We start from the raw sequence: 16697 nt of genomic DNA, 5'->3' as shown, positions 1-16697 counted from the left end.
AATTCTTCCATTTCCAATGCATGCAGTCGATGCTTCCAAGCATCCCAGGAAATCCTCTTGCTGCATTCTGGGCTAGGATCCGAGCAGTGTCTTCCGCATTGGGTGTTCTCAAGTATTGTGGCCCAAACACTGCCACCACTGCCCGACAGAACTTGTAGAAACACTCTATGCTGGTGGACTCGGCCATGCGCCCATAGTCGTCGAGTGAATCACTGGGAGCTCCATATGCAAGCATCCTCATCGCTGTCGTGCACTTCTGGATGGAGGTGAATCCAAGAGCGCCAGTGCAATCCATCTTGCACTTGAAGTAGTTGTCGAACTCCCGGATGGAATTCACAATCCTGAGGAAGAGCTTTCGGCTCATCCGATAACGGCGCCGAAATGTTCTCTCGCCATGAAGTGGAGCATCGGCGAAGTAGTCGGAGTAGAGCATGCAGTAGCCTTGGAGACGATGCTGGTTCTTTGCTTTCATCCGCCCCGGCGCCGAGCCACCTCGCTGCGGCTTTTCATTGCTCGCCAGCAGCTGGGCGAGGGCGGCGAGCACCATGAGATGCTCTTCTTCCTGGACGTCGGCCGCGGCTTCCTCCTCCAGCAGCGCGGCGAGCTCTTCCTCCTCATCCGAGTCCATCGCCGAGGCAGGCAAAACGCCGAACACCTTGCGCTCGGTGGGCGTGTACCCGCCGTTAAACCGCGCCTCCGCGGCCGGAAACGGCGGCAGAAAACGCCCAGCTACTGTGGGAGGGGCTGCCGCGGCGAAGCGCTGCTATTTTCCGGCGGGGAATGGCTATCTAGCGGAGTAGGGTGGGGGCCGTCGCCGGGATATAGCTAGTGGTGGCCGAGGGCGCGGGGGGTGCGAGGCGAGTCGGGGGAAGAAAACCTTGACTTTTCCCCTGTCGGTGTGGGCCAGGCGTATTTTTCCCTAGCGCCGGAGCCCCCAACTGCTCCCGGCGCGCCGGGTTCGGCCTGTGACCGCCGGGCGGAAAAAAGGTCCGAACCGGCGATTTTCGGCGTCCTGGAGGCGCGACTGGGCCGTTTTTTCGGCGCCGGCGCCGAAAAAGTTGCCGGGGGGGGTGGGGGGCTGTTGGGGGCGCTGCTGGAGATGCCCTAATCAGGCGACACGGTGCAGTTTCTCGGTAGAGCCAAAGCTGCTCGTGTAACCAACCGACGACATAGCACATACCAATCGGATCTAACATGCATGAAACACATCACCGGCCGGATCGAGAATGTAACAAAATTGTAAAGAACCGCATCATCACCGGACATGCAATTAAGGGAGGGACATGCATGGGCCTATTTTCTACTAGAAAACATGCAAAGATGGCGACGCGCCGTTCGTCGCTCCGCGCGATGGAGCCATGCATGTCTGGTTCTTCGCTGCCGCGTCGATCTCACTCTCAGTGGCAACGCCCCATGCATACATATATAGGCCGGCCTACCTATAGCTTAGCTAGCGGCCGTGTACACTAATTGACCAGTGACATGCAAACATGTTGGCACATGTGTTTTGGTTTGGCCTTCGACTTACCTGCAATGGCATGAATTTTCGTCGACCGTGTATGTGTACTTGAGTCGACGTGCTCCCGTGTGGGACCACGCACGCAAGGCTCACGGCTGACCCAATTGCATCGCTTCAGATTTCTTATCATGATACTGTGCATCTTGAAGAAGACGCCCACGGATACATTTGTCCATTTTGTGCAAGTCCTATTCAATTACAACCCACTGTGTACAATACCATCCAAAAGAACTTAAATGCTACGTTTCCTCATGTCCCCCGACGTTATACCTTTCGATGCATTTCTCACAGGATTAACCTCTTTGGTATACCTTACATGAGTAGAAACATTGTGTTCTTTTGTTGCCCGCACGCATTCCTTGTATAATAATCTGAATTGATGTGTGTATACATATTTCTATGCCCCGGTGCATGGGACCCGGTCCCGGTGGGTGGCTGGGCTGGGGCATCCAGCAATAGATATTAGGATTTAGCGCGATGTCTGTTTGGTATTTTGCCCAGATATTCGACACGCCTTCATAAAGTAAATAGGAGTAGCAACGGGTGTTGCTTATATAGTGGCTTCAGGCTAACCGATGTATCACTTTATATGGTCTTTATGAATAATTAATAAAATAACTGCATGCATCGTTCAAATACAGAGACCAGGGATTCATCCTCCTTTTTTTTTAAATGCATATTTCTATGCGCGAGCAGGGAGAGCCATCTTTCATTATCGGCGAAGTCTCCTAGCATTTCTTGGACCATGGACACCATTCAGTACTAGTAGGCGGTGGTCACTCTTACCTGTTAACGTCTCGCAGCATGTTGTTGTAACTTCCCCTAGGGTCCTAACCACCGAGATGTCCCCAATGTCTTACGCCAACTTCTTATAAACTCACCCTCAGTGAATTACCTCCTAGTGGGTTGGGAGAGTGAGGGATCATGACTCTACCAAGGGAGAGGATTTGTGTCACCCAGGTGTGGGAGCACCGAGCCCCTCACGCATGTTTTTTCTATTGGCTTCTGAATTTAAAACTTTCACATCTTTTCAAACAGAAGTTCAAATTAAGTTTCATTTTCAGTTAGCGTTGCCTGTGACGAGGGCTTTCAAATAAGATCTATTTTGAATATGTTTTGCCAAAAAAATTAAACTTCAGTAAGTTTTAACTAACAAAAGTTAACAAAGATGAATGACAAAATCTTAAGTTTCAAGACTGAATCTGTAAGTTCTAGAACTAGATCTTAAAAATATACAGGGAATCAACAACTTCATGGATCGCGAGGCGATCGTGCGGCCGGAATGGTTGCGCAGGTGCGTGCCCTTGAGAGTTTCCGCTCTACCAACCAAGGTTAAAATCCTAATGCTCATATTTACACACACAGACACACACTGGTACACTCAATAGGAATTTTGTGAGATTTAACGATGTATTCACTTGTCTCAGTCTTTCAAACGTGTGACGTGTTCGCTTGCGTGTATCTTCTTTGTAATCATAAATGAAACCGGCCATTCGACATTGATCATCTTCTCCAATTTGCAGCTAGTCATGATGTCGTGGTACAACACCTGGACTGTCGGCCTGTCCCAACCGCGGCCATACCGGTTCCTCCATATGGGAGACTAGGGTGCTCACCAAAAGTGAGAATTTTCGACTCGCTCCTCCACTTGGACGAACTCAACACTAAGCAAAACCTGCACGGCTGCACCACAAAACCCTGCTGCCTAACATGAAATATCCCAACTGCTCCATGATGATGAATGTCCAGAGCACTTCTTCGTTCTCTACTATGTTGTGGCACGGACTTGGAGGAAGATCAGCATCCGCCCCGCGGGAACCACCTTGACTAAATTTTGCCATCTCCAACGCAAGAGGGCCTCCTCTTCTGCTCTCCATCACCCTGTTTGTTATCCTTATTGTCACTGAAAAATCTGGGAGGCGCGGAATGCAAAGGTCTTTAGGCAACTGAACCACACCCCAAATGAGGCTGGTTTGGCTAGGGTCCAGCCCAGAGGAAGTCCTTAATGTTGCTCTACGAGATTGTACTCCCTAATCTTTGAATAATAAAGAGTTATTTCGCCAAAAAAAGACCTCACCCCAAATGAAGCACTAGTCAGTATAATTGGCAACACTCTGGTCACATAGACTTAAAAACTTCTGAGCTCAAAATCCACGCCCGGGTGTGGCGAAACTATATTTCTACACCCCTCGTGGAGAGCATAAGAAATTTAACACCATGGTTGTCTTGGTCGCTTGGTCTATTTGGAAAGATCGCAAGGACAGAGGCTTTGAAGATAAGTTGGCTCCATTGGATCGTATAGTAGATCAAATTAAGTGTGATGCTCACATGTGGCTTAGAGCTGAGCAAATGCCTCCAGCCCGTTGATCAAGGTCTTTCTTCTAGTTGTGAGTTATATTATGTGTTAATCATTTTGTTTAAGTAACTTGTGGACTTTGTAGCTCTTCTTCTTCTATTTGCATGCAACTCTCATGTATGGTTTGAGATAAAAACCACGCCGGGTTGTGTCGGGTCGTGACGAAACTATATTTCTTCAATCTAATGCTTGATCATTTGAAATGAAATTTAGGAAGGACCCTCAGCGATAAAAGTTTCAAAACGAAACACTGCTTTGTCGTCCCCTCACAGGGAATCCCTCTAAGAGCATTCTAGACGATCCCCTAAAATATAGAGTAGTAACGTCGGAGTAAAGTCAGTTGAGTAAAAGTTTAGTCCTCTATAGGTGGACGGACCTAGCTGATCCCCTAAACTTAGTGCAGTAAAAAAATCCGCAAATGTTTATCCTAGCCACATGTACTTTGAACAACTGCACAATATATCATCAATCATTCAAATTTTTAAAGATAAAGATGCATAACATGTAAACTGTTAACAAGCATATAATTTCACGGATCGAGATATTCAAATTTAAACATGCATAGTTCATCCAAAAGGCATCACTTCAACGGTCAAATTTGATTCAAAATCACCACAACAAAGCATGTTTTAAGTTGTGGACCGAGGCCAACCAATGGCATGCATGAGCACGGACTCAAACACCTTCCTCGCAAAATAAATCACCACCACCACCATCCTCTCAGCTGTGGCCCTTGTTGCCGGCTGTGGAGGCCGGACGCCGGAGCACTAGTCATAGGGGTGGCCGGGGACGCCGCATGAGCCGCCGGACGGGGACGAGGGGCTGAAGTGGCTTTCTTCTTCTCCTCATCCTTCTTCTTTGCCTCCTCGGCGAGGGCCAGCGCGGTCCTGGCACGTTCCTGCGGCAGGAGCAGCAGGAGGGCGGCCTACCGTCGTCAGAAAGGCAGTAGCCACCCCCAACCGGCCATGGTACCGACGGTGGTAGCCGATGTTGTCGACCGGACAAGACTTTTGATCCCCAACCTTCTTCCCAGTGCAGGAGGTGGCGGTGGCCAGCAGGGTGGCGGAAGGGTCTTGGCTACCTATTCCGGCCGCAGTAGCAATCATTAGTGGCTATGATTGCGAGTGGAAAGGCGGCGGCGGGAACGATGGCGCCGTGCGGGAGGGAGACGAGGTGGGGGGAAGTTTACTCGGCCGCGCGGGTAGCGAGTGTTTTTAGGCGCCACGGGCCAAATTTTCGACCAAGTAAATTTTAGACTCTATAGGATTTATGAGTTCGGTTAGGTCCGATTTAAAAGAGTAAACTCAAAAAATTATTCCTCTGTGGCTTTTTAAGGGATCGACTAGAGATCTAAAAGAGGGCAGCAGGATTCATCTTCTTCCACGGTTGAGATGCTTGCACGAGCCCTAGCTTTCTAACAACTATGATCGGTTCTTTCCAAAAGAGAAAAAAAAAACTATGATCGGTGGTCCGTGGCTGCAGAAAACGATACCTTGCGGAAGGCAGCAAGTACAGTGAGGAAATCTCAGTGGCACATGTCGTTACAGCAAAGTACCTCTCCACCGACGCCGACGTCCATCCACCACATGACTTTTTCTGTTGCGCTGTCGTGCACATGCGAGGAGCGAAGCTAGCTTACGTATTTTCTCAAAACCACGTTTACATATGAACAACTCAGTACAGTCGTAGTTTCTCAACAACAACAAAAAACTCAGTACTCCAGTCGTAACGTACGGGAGCTAGCCAGCCACGTACCGTCACGTACGCCCGGGCGTAAGTACATTTGTACGTATGTACACTGTTCAAGTACACATACTGTTTCCTTTTCGAAAAGCGTACGTGCAGCGGCGCACCCACGTACATGTGTTAGAATTGTGTCGAATATTATTGTACAAGTTAGGTTACAGTTGGACTTGGAGTCGTACGGTGTGTAGACAGGATACGGAGTCGTGTCCAAGTAGGACACTTGTATCCTAGACCTCTCATATATAGCGGGGGTAGACACACGATGTAACCTATGCCAACATAATAGCACCGAAACGCCGGGGAAGCCGGCGGCATTTGCCGGTGTCCAGGGCGACCGGGTGCGGTATTGTAGCGGTGTCATGGGGAGGAGCGCCCATAGTCAGGCCCCGGGGATGTAGTCATATCGGTGAACCTCGTTAACAAATCTCGGTGTCGTGCTTGTGTGATTGCTTGATCCTCGGTAGATCGACGGAGCACCTCGGATTTATTCTAACAAGTGGTATCATGAGCAGGGTTCGATTCGAGGAGTTGCTGGATCGTTGATTTAGAGAAGAGCGATGAAGACCAGCTGCAGATGAGCACGGCTTGCGTGCGAGACGTCGGGCAGCAATCGGAGATTGTCGCATGTAAAGCAATCAAGAGCAACACGCAGCAGATCGATCCGATGTGGATGCGGCGTAACGTGCGCGGTGGCCAACGCACGCGATGGGAGTAGCAGGAGTCCGCGTACAGCGGCGGCGGCAAGCAGCTCGATCGGGCGTGCGGGGCAAGGCAGCACAAGCGGCGTATTGGATACAGGCGATTGAGCGTCTCGGCAGGATTCCGATCGAACTCGGAGGCTCGGGCGGTGTGTACGCGGGTGGTCTACGTGGGCGGTGCAGCATTGGATCACGTACAGCAGAAGACGCGCGTACGAGACAGCCGGAGGACAAGGTGCTGCGTGTTGGGACATACGTTTGAGATTTGTTTGGTAAAAAAAAGGAATATCTTCACGGACAACGCAGGCTTAGTCAGGGGATCAACTTTTATTGGCAAAGTTTATGCATGCGTCGCATTAGGTACAGGACGCCGTGGCTGGTTGAGGCCTAGGAGCCGGTGCATGAGGTTGCTAATTGAAGCATCAGGAGTTTTTCTATGGAAAATTAGCACAAATACCGAGGGTGTCTTTTGGACAGAGAAGCATGTATGCATGGCGTGAGTGCAATGCGTACGAGAAGCTGCTTGGATCAAAATAATTTCTCGGATGGAAGTGCGGTGTGATGTAGAGTTGGTCAAGATGGAGCGCGTGCGAGGTTGGCGACGTGCGTATAAGGCTTGAAGGAGTCTAGAGCGCGTCGTGACAGGATCATGCAAACACAGGGCATCAAGGCAATGCATAGATGTGTGAGGCGGACACGACGCAGGGTGGAGCATGGTTGCAGTCGGGTTATTTCGGCTGGGTCGGACTGGATAGTCTGATGGACTGACGTGGATGTCGGTCAAAGCAGAAGACGGCAGTGATTTCAGCGACGATGACATAGGAGCATGATGCTGATGGTGGCCGACTTCTGGGGCGTGGAAACACGTGGTGCAGGCTCGAGGGCTTGTGCGGCTTCGACAGACTATGGCGCAGGGTTAATTCAAGACGGTGCACACAAGAGAGCTTGAAGTCGACAGGGCGCGAGGGTAGCATGGCCAGCTACATGGAGTCATGTTGAAGGTGGAGCTGGAGTCTGATGGACGACTTCACTCTGTGCTGATGGAGGGGCTACGGCGTAAGTTAACAGAGAGTCGAAGCCTATTTCAGCAGGATAGCGAGAGACACGTGGATCGGACTGGGGCCCAATGGTCTGATGGAGACGTGATACTCGGCATCGGTCGGTGATGATCGATGGTTCTCTGCAGTGGGGGTTGAGGCAGTGTGGGCAAGCTACCCGGGAGACTCGACCAGGACAGCAGAGGCTCGATGCGGTGATAGCGGCGAGGCGTGCGGTAAGCACGGGACACAGCGACAGGCCAAGGAACTGGTGGTCAGACATGTGGTCAGACAAATTGTGCAGGGGGTGCTGAAGCAGTGTTGACGAGTACCGGATTCAAGTTGGTGACTGGGTCTATCGGTGCTAGTTGATGGACAAGAGTTGACCGTGGAGAATCTGAGAAAGTGGCGGGAAGTCTAAAATTGTCAAAAGCTGAGAGAGTACATGGCCGTATATTTTGTGGTGTTCAGTGCACATGGCAAAGTGCGGATGACAAGGCAGAAGGAGGCGCAGTGCTATAGTGGTGGGACATGTCAGAGACTATCCGAAAGAAGGGTGAGACAACTGCGAATTTGACTCAGGGTGACACAGGGCGACGGTGAAATTCCTTCAAGTTTCAGACAAGCAGTATAGAAAGAGCAGTGACGTTGAGTTCACGTAACTCTTATATGTGGCGTCCAATATGTGAGTGGTTCATTTTTCACGCAGACAGTGATCGGTGTGTGATGTCGTTGAACGGATACTCTGGAAGTTGGAAGCACAAGGTAGTGTAATGAGGAACTTAATTTTGCTCGACTGTTGACTGTGAAGAAGACGAGAAGGGACTACAGTTGCAGGTGGAGTCACATGGAGTCTGGGAGTAGCAGTGGGGCTCATGGCGTATCTCAAGTCCAATGTACATGGAGGTTCGACGCACAGACGAATTCAAGGTGGTGGAGAATATTCGCCAAGGTGGAGTTTGTTAGAATTGTGTCGAATATTATTGTACAAGTTAGGTTACAGTTGGACTTGGAGTCGTACGGTGTGTAGACAGGATACGGAGTCGTGTCCAAGTAGGACACTTGTATCCTAGGCCTTTCATATATAGCGGGGGTAGACACACGATGTAACCTATGCCAACATAATAGCACCGAAATGCAGGGGAAGCCGGCGGCATTTGCCGGTGTCCAGGGCGATCGGGTGCGGTATTGTAGCGGTGTCATGGGGAGGAACGCCCATAGTCAGGCCCCGGGATGTAGCCATATCGGTGAACCTCGTTAACAAATCTCGATGTCGTGTTTATGTGATTGCTTGATTCTCGGTAGATCGACGGAGCGCCTCGGATTTATTCTAAACAACATGTGACTGAACTGAGCCGGATCGATCACGTGTGAGAGGTTTTAACCGGCCATGTGCAGGGACTTGAGCCATTCCTCGTCGGACTCGAGGAATGACGCCAGGCTCTCACGTCGTCCATCCAGTCTCCCCCGCCCGACCCCGACGAGCACGGCTCGGCCGACGACGTCTCCGAGCTGCTGCTGCCGCTGCAGGCATCTCCCTCTTCTCCCCCGGCCCGCGTCTCCTCTACGACCGGCGCGGGCGGCGGCGTCTCCTGCTCCCGGCGGAAGAAGAGGCCGCCCGTGCACCTCACGGGCTTGGGCGCCCACACCGCGGCGGCCGGCGACGAAGGTGCCGCGGCGTGGAGGAGGGCAGGGACGGAGGTGGACAGCGGCGCCGCGGCGCTCCCCGTGGAGCTGGAGGAGCCGGAGGCGACGGGCGTGGCGACGACGGTCCTCGCCGCGGCAATGGTGGGGCGGGCGGGGAGCGCCTTCCTGCCGAGCGTGCTGTTCCAGTAGTTCTTGATTTCGTTATCTGTTCGGCCGGGCAGCCTGCCGGCGATGATGGACCACCTATTGCCAAGCAGGCCGTGGAGCCTGACGATGAGCTCCTCCTCGTCGTCGGAGATGTTGCCCCGCTTGATGTTCGGCCGGAGGTAGTTCAGCCACCGCAGCCGGCAGCTCTTGCCGCACCGCCGCAGACCTGCATGCAGATTCATTCAGTTAGCATGCGTCACTTCCATTCCAGCTCCCCATTGATAGAACCAGAATGCGTTTACGATGGATCAGTACGTACCAGCTCTCTGGGGGAGCTCCCTCCACCTGCCCTCGCCATGGGCCTTGACGTAGGAAGCCAGGATCTCGTCCTCCTTGCTCGTCCAGGCCCCTCGCTTCACCCCTTCCTTGGCACAGCACGCCCTCCTCCCCATCCTCTCTCTCCCTCTATCTCTATCTCGCCGTGTGTGCTTTGTTAGAGAGAGGGGGAGTGGTCTGCGGGCAGCAGGGGTGGTTGGGGTATTTATACACCGGCGCCGCAGCGCGACTACGTGGCCGGCTTAGCACCTTTAAGGCAATCCACGGCCACGGCCTCAAAGTGTTAGATGGACCAGAAGGCCGGGAAGGCTTCCATGTGTGCATGAACAGGGACGTAACCAGAACGGCCGTTCAGCCGCCGTTATATATCGCTGGCAGGGGCGATGATATCCGTCCAAATTCGGTGTCATATTTCTATAACAGAGGCTTGTTCATAGCTGCCTTTTATCTCCAAGTGGCTGAAACGTTACTCCCCCCATTGCTATATTATTGGAGCAGTCTTGCTAAGTAGAGACTTCATTAAGTCTCGATCGATGCTATATCTGTGAGCTCATACATTAAGATCCGTGCAAAAAAATCTTCAGTTTTTTTCTTTTTCTTTTGTATGTTATGTCACTTGATTGAGATTTGATTAAATTTCAGTCGAGTGAGACCTAGACACATCCTTATTGTAAGGGCATATTATAAATACGCACGTCAGCTTCATAGTCTACCACATAGGATAATTTTTGACGTGAAAAGTAGAAAATGCAATCGACACTCTTCTTTAAGATCGAAGGAGACTCTGTGTTAAGATTTAGGCGAATCGTTGGCCTTATTTTTCATGTATTGTCCCATTTAACACCTTGAACTATGCTACATACGATTCTAAATAACGTCGAAAAACCGCACAGTTAATGACTATCTCTTATCATCATTGGTGCTGTAATTGGCTTCGATAGCCAATAATTTATGATATATAACCAAAGCTCTAAATAGCTGGATATATAGTATAACAGAAGCTACAAAAAGATATAGCGAAACTAAGCACCACTTGAGGGTTTTTTCTTAAATCACGAGAATAATAAAGCCCTTCCCTATGTAGGCTAAAAGCGGGCCAATCAGTTTACTTCATTTGACACCGATCCGATGCCCTACACTGCCCAATCGATGCCATATCAAAAATCTAGTGTGAAGTAAAGTTGGCTGCCTGAATTACTTTATGCATGCATGGGCCCTGCTCTTTCACATGCGGCAAGCACATACTGCTAGAGCGGTGCCACAATGTGGTGACAACATTATCAGGTATCAGGCACCGATGTAATTACATAGTGGAAGGCCTAATAATAAAAAGCATACAATCAGACATCATATATGATATAGTATGAATGTATGATATATCACATATACTGCACATACACATGTTCAGACATGAAAAAATCAAGCGTTGATCAGACATCCTTTAGGGTGCATAGCTTTAGCGGGAGGGTTCTCTAAAAGTTATAGTACACTATTTAAAACTGTGTGTATGTCTATTCCTTACTTCTAAAAACTTGGTTTCAAAATAATTATATATATTCAAAAGAAATCAAAAGCACACTTGATGTCATGTTTTTCCATTCCCCAGAAGACTAGTGTTACTCACCACACACTTCCCGTCTATTCTCGAACTCTATGGTAATAAAAAATGTGAAACCAAATACCTTGATTCTGATATGTTCAAAACGCTAGCCTGCTAGAAAGAAAATATGAGCAAATTAAACCATATCCCATCAGAAAGCCGAAGTAAATCATGTCAGAGGGTCTACCAAACACTAGTCATGCATAAAGCGAAGCGCCAGAATGTAAATTCGTACACTCTAAATGAAAAAAAAATGTGTTCTTAGAAATACCAACGATTACTTGATTCCCCTGTTTTCGTCGGCGTGACTAAAAGGGCAAACATTACCGGTTGTCATGTGCTAACTTCTATTCCCTCCGTTCCATAATTCTTGCCGTGGTTTTAGTTCAAAATTAAACTAAAACCATGACAAGAATTATGGAACTGAGAGAGTATATCCTTCATGCCATCCATAGTCAATACTAGAGTTGTCTTATATTACTAGTTGTCTCTTATGTTGGCTAGCTATGAGCGAAGACCAAAGAGAATGATACAAGAAAACAATGTCATACAAATAAGAGTATTTATTTGCCAAAACTGGTTACATGACACCCTTATTTGGTGCCAATTGCCTAGACACGCTATGAAACATGACATTGGCTCCTACCATTACAAAATCGATATGGTGGTGTCTTGACAAGAAGATTATCCCTTGTCTATTGCTGTGTTTCATATGTGTGTTCATATCTGAGTGTACAAAGTTAGGGCAGGCGAGACATGAGGTGTTTACCCACCATAGGTGACGGCCTGGGGTCCATATCTGAGTGTCCGCCGCCGTAATAGTTTTATTACTTAGTGGCAAATTCATGCATGTGTTGAACTTTTGTATTTCTGTTATCACAAATGAAGATGTTAAAATCTTTTGTCGTTGTGCCTTCTTGATATGATGATACAATAATTAATAAAGCACTCCATTATATTAAACCATTATGAAGTCGAATCCATCTCCATAAAAAAGTAAGTCGAGTCCATTTGCCAGAACACATATTCCAGCGATCCAATTGTTTTTTTCTTTTTTGAAACGGACCAGCGATCCAATTGTTATTTCCATGAAGTATCGTGTGAAGATATCTCAGTAAATCGAACCTTGACAAACGCCCCAACTTTTCCTCTTCATTTTCTGTCCTCCTCCGCCTCTTCGTGTTTGTGTGTTCTGTTTACATCGGTGACGATGTCCGGAGCTTTTGCTCAAGCTCCAGCAATGGTGCCATGGAGAAGGTTTCCGATTGAGGGAGATGCATGGGCTCCGGCCTGCCGGCGCTGGATGCACCACCACTGGCGGCCAGCGTGGAGATGTGGACCTCAGCTCGCTGCTCTCGCTCCTTGCATCTAGCCGGGGCCACTGTCCCCATGCTGGATCTTGTCCGCGATTACAATAAAGACTAGCCAGCTATCTCACCTATAGGGACAAGCAAAGAGCAAGCTGAGGACAAGGATAGGTTATGGACTGATGTGTTCTGTGTTCATGGGTGAAGTCGCCAGGGCCAGCCCAGAAGGGTGGTGGGGCAAAGGGGCGACAGGTCCCAAACCATATCACATATACAGGTATCTATATGCGTGTTAGTGTATATACGTTAGACTCATTAATTATTACATGTGCTGAGATAATAAATAAGGCAAGTAGAATAGCGTATATTTTTGGCACTGAAATACAGTCACTCATCCAAAAAACTTGGTAGATATCTGCAAGGTATAATCAATTATTTAGTTTCCTGCGGTTTTAAAACTTTAATATTTTCTTCTCCACTAGACTCCATGAATACTGCATTCGTGCATCTCTGTAATTCGGATTTATTATTAACATGATTATTTATTTTTAGTCTTGAAGTGCAATCTTTCAATTAAAGTAGATGTAAAACTGTGTTCACAATCTTCAGTATATGTTTAGTGGGTGTGTTGTGATGTACTACCTCCGTTTCTAAATATAAATCTTTTTAGAAATTTCACTACGGACTACATATGGATGTATATAGACATATTTTAAAACATAGATTCACTCATTTTGCTCCATATTTAGTCCGTATTGAAATATTTAAAAAGACTTATATTTAGGAACCGAGGTAGTATGACATATTGAATATATTATGGTGGCGAAGACAAAAGATACAAGTGTTTTGACGTAAAAAGTGGGTCCACATCGTTATCTTTCCATGGGCCCCCCGATGTGCGTCAGGGCTCTAGAATTCGCTTTTGTATTTTTGTATAGATTGGTTGTGTATTTAATCTACACTACAACGGCAGGGAGACTAAGAGTCAGTGACAGCACCATTTACTCAATTGGAGCCGGTAACACCATTTCTAGGCTCCTCAACGGTTGTTTTTATTTCTCTTTGTTTCTAACCATGTTTAGAACTTTGCATGTATTTGGGTTGTGTGTGTTTTAAGTGCTATGGGGATAAACACTTTCAAGATTGTTTCTATTATGCGGCGATGAGATGATTAAACAAAAGCTTTTATTATCGAAGAGAATGAGCGTTTGCTCAAAATTTATTTGTGGTCAGTTCTAGTTGGATACCGGGAAGGGAGATAGCTAGATTGAGGTTGAAGATGAATCTTACATATGTGGATCCTATAGGGCAGTGATAGAAGGATGTAGGAGGGGAGTGCGCATCCAAATGGCTCAAATGACATTTTACATGTATGCTTTGTGGGATGTGCTTCCCCTTCAAATGTTTAAACAAGGCAATAGTGTCTTTTACTACTAACTAGTAGTAGCTGCAAAGTGATATTTGATTAAGCTGGCTCTCCCCTCCCAAATACACCTAGGCCCACACGATGTTCACGTACGAATTCATATACGCGTCGCTCCTCGGGTATGTAGTGAGACTTTCTGCCTGAGTCGCCAACATTTCTCATTCTGCAAAATTGAAGAAAACAGGTCGCGGCCAATCTTCTCTAAGGGCATGTCGCGAAAAGAATGCCAAGGCATGTCGAAGTCTCCTCCGTGCTGCAAAAACAGACTGCAATATTGCAGATGATGTGCCATGCTGCCCTTGCGTCGCGGAGATGGACAAATGGGATGGAATGCAAAGGCAATGGCACGCCCACTCACTTACAAGGATTTTTTGCGAGAAGCATCAGATCTATTATAAAAGTTCACCAGAATTACAAAGCATCTCAAACATAATAAAGCCTTGCTGCCCTTGCGTGACGAGTCACGGAGATAGATGAAGGGGGTGAAACGCAAAGGCAATGCCACGCCCACTCACTTACAAAGCTATAGTTAACTATCAAGTTGCCGACATTGACATCAATAGGGAAAGAATGAAAATGAGAACCTTTCAGTCGATCAAATAAGTCATATGGTAAAGAAAAACAGTTTGGGTTTATCAAAATAGATTGGTTACCGTCCAATTAATCCCGTAAGTGTGTAAAATTTGGGTTGAGATCTGTCGATGGATCGGGGTTCAGTTAAAACAGTCGTGCAAAAGCCATGGTGAAGAGACTGCGGTCAAGTTCAGAATTGATTGATGAGGTTTGTTGTTTAAGAATTTTTATATGTTTAGCGCTAGTCTTGTATGCATGGAGTGGCTCTGAGAATAAATCATTGAAGAGAGCGCATCATTTTGCAGCATCTCCTCTAATCAAAAGCAGTAAGAGTGCACTTGGACGATTAAAATTTCGAAGAAATACACAGTCAACAAATTCGTAGCAACTTTTGCGTGGTGGGGTAAAAAATAAATGTGCGAGAGGAACAGCTAGGCACTCGTAAATGGCGCATTCAATCACTTGGCAAGTCGGTTGTCACAGTGTAGTAATTCGCCTATAAAGTCCTAAAACGAACCTGTGAGTGGCTGCGTCAGGATGACTGCATTGATAGCTTAATGAGTTTCTAGTTGTTTTGGTGATACACAGGGCTCTCATGTGGTGTGAATACAAAGTCAATAGTCTTAATTAATGAAACCAGGGTTTGCATGCAAGAAAAGTTAACGTGTTATCTTTCCTCTGCAAACACAGGTAATGTCAGAGTATGACGCGGCTCAATAAATGAATGCAAAACAGCTGCTTGCAGTGTAATTACGTCAATTCATCTTCGCAGGCGCATGAAGATGAACGATTGAATGTGGTTACACTGCACTGATAAACCATGCAATGTGACAAACAACGTACTAGATTTTTAGAGGAAAAGTTTTGTGATTAGTACAATTAAGTTGTTTAGAATTATTATCATGAGGTTCTTGGGTTTTCACTAAAAAAATAGAAATACGTAATTTCATTGAATTTGTACCTTGAATTTTCCTGGATTGGAATTCTTTGTTTCTATTTTAAAATTTGAAATCCGTTGTATTGATTATCCCAAGATAAGATTCTCAATTTTTATAGAAGACACATAACTTGATGCAAAATGGTATTATAGTTTTAAAACTAATAAAAAACATAAGTTTGTGAAAAGTATTTTCAAATTTAAGATAATATTGCAGTTGTAAAACCAGATACAGACTGAATATTAGATGTGTTATCTGATTCAAAACGCGGTGTTCCCTAAAATTTGCATGCATGTAGGGCCGATGTCAGATGCCAGTCCAGCCATCCACATCTAGATGCATTTATTTCAAGTCGGAGATCATTAAAAGTATGGAAGAATACATACCCTATACCTCTCCTAAGGAATCATACATCAAATTAAACTCATGAATACATGCATACTAATATAGTGGTACAAATCCCTATGGTTATTTAGTGGTGAGATACCAGGAGGTGAGCCCGCAGGTGCTCCTAGGCATTTTCGTACATAAGAATAGCTAAATACTCAATATCCAAAGGCAATTGAGCTTTAGGAAGATGCTGCCATATCACCGAACCAAAACAAACAAAAATTATGAAGTAAGAAATACATGTCAATTCTTTTGTAAGAAAAAAAACTTGGGAGAACAGTCTAGAACAAATGATAAGTGGTTGTCTTTTGTGCATATTGTGTAATGTTTAAATGATATAACAAAAAATGAATGACAATTCTTTTGCCAAAAATATTAGAGAATTAAAGTACAGAAGAATCTAAAACAAATGGGAAGTGTCTTTGTTTTGAGGTTTGTGCATATTATGAATGTGGCTAAGCTCAGGTAGAATCTTCTAGATAGTACACATGGCAGAATCTGATATAGTGAAGAGAATATCTAGCAACCAATGCTACACAAATTTGCCACCTGTCAGCTGTTAGATCGGTTTCATCCAACAACGAACATTCAAAGTTATTCCAATACTATATATTGATATAGATAAAAGATACGTAGTGGACTATTCTGTTAGTTGCGGGTAAAACAATGATTCATTACTCAGCCAGATTTGCAAGATTATTGTTACAGAGTCGTAAAACCTCCATAAGTCCAGATCGCCGGTCCTAGTAAGGAGTGGTTGCCGGGCCATGGGTGACACCCTCCTGACGTGGAATACATCCTGACTAATATTGATGGTGCCATCAATTTTGATCACAAAAAAGGAGCTGCTGGTGGCGTTGCAATATCAACTACAGTGTTTTTGGGCACATGGGGTAAACCTCTTGCTGATGTTACTGATCCCCTGGCTGAAGCCATGTCCCTCCGGAAAGAGATGTCCTCTTTGGAAGGCTTCGATG

General features: G+C 46.6%; 1 pseudogene; it reads right to left on the bottom strand.

Annotated features, from left to right (window-relative positions):
• Nucleotides 1-8439: 8439 nt before the first annotated feature.
• LOC123151073 (anthocyanin regulatory C1 protein-like) lies at nt 8440-9648 on the bottom strand (annotated as a pseudogene).
• Nucleotides 9649-16697: the final 7049 nt, after the last annotated feature.

This window comes from Triticum aestivum, chromosome 7A (genome assembly GCF_018294505.1).
Source record: "Triticum aestivum cultivar Chinese Spring chromosome 7A, IWGSC CS RefSeq v2.1, whole genome shotgun sequence".
Lineage (NCBI taxonomy): Eukaryota > Viridiplantae > Streptophyta > Magnoliopsida > Poales > Poaceae > Triticum > Triticum aestivum.
The sequence above is the reverse complement of the archived record's forward strand: the minus strand, read 5'-3'. Positions and strand labels throughout refer to the sequence as shown.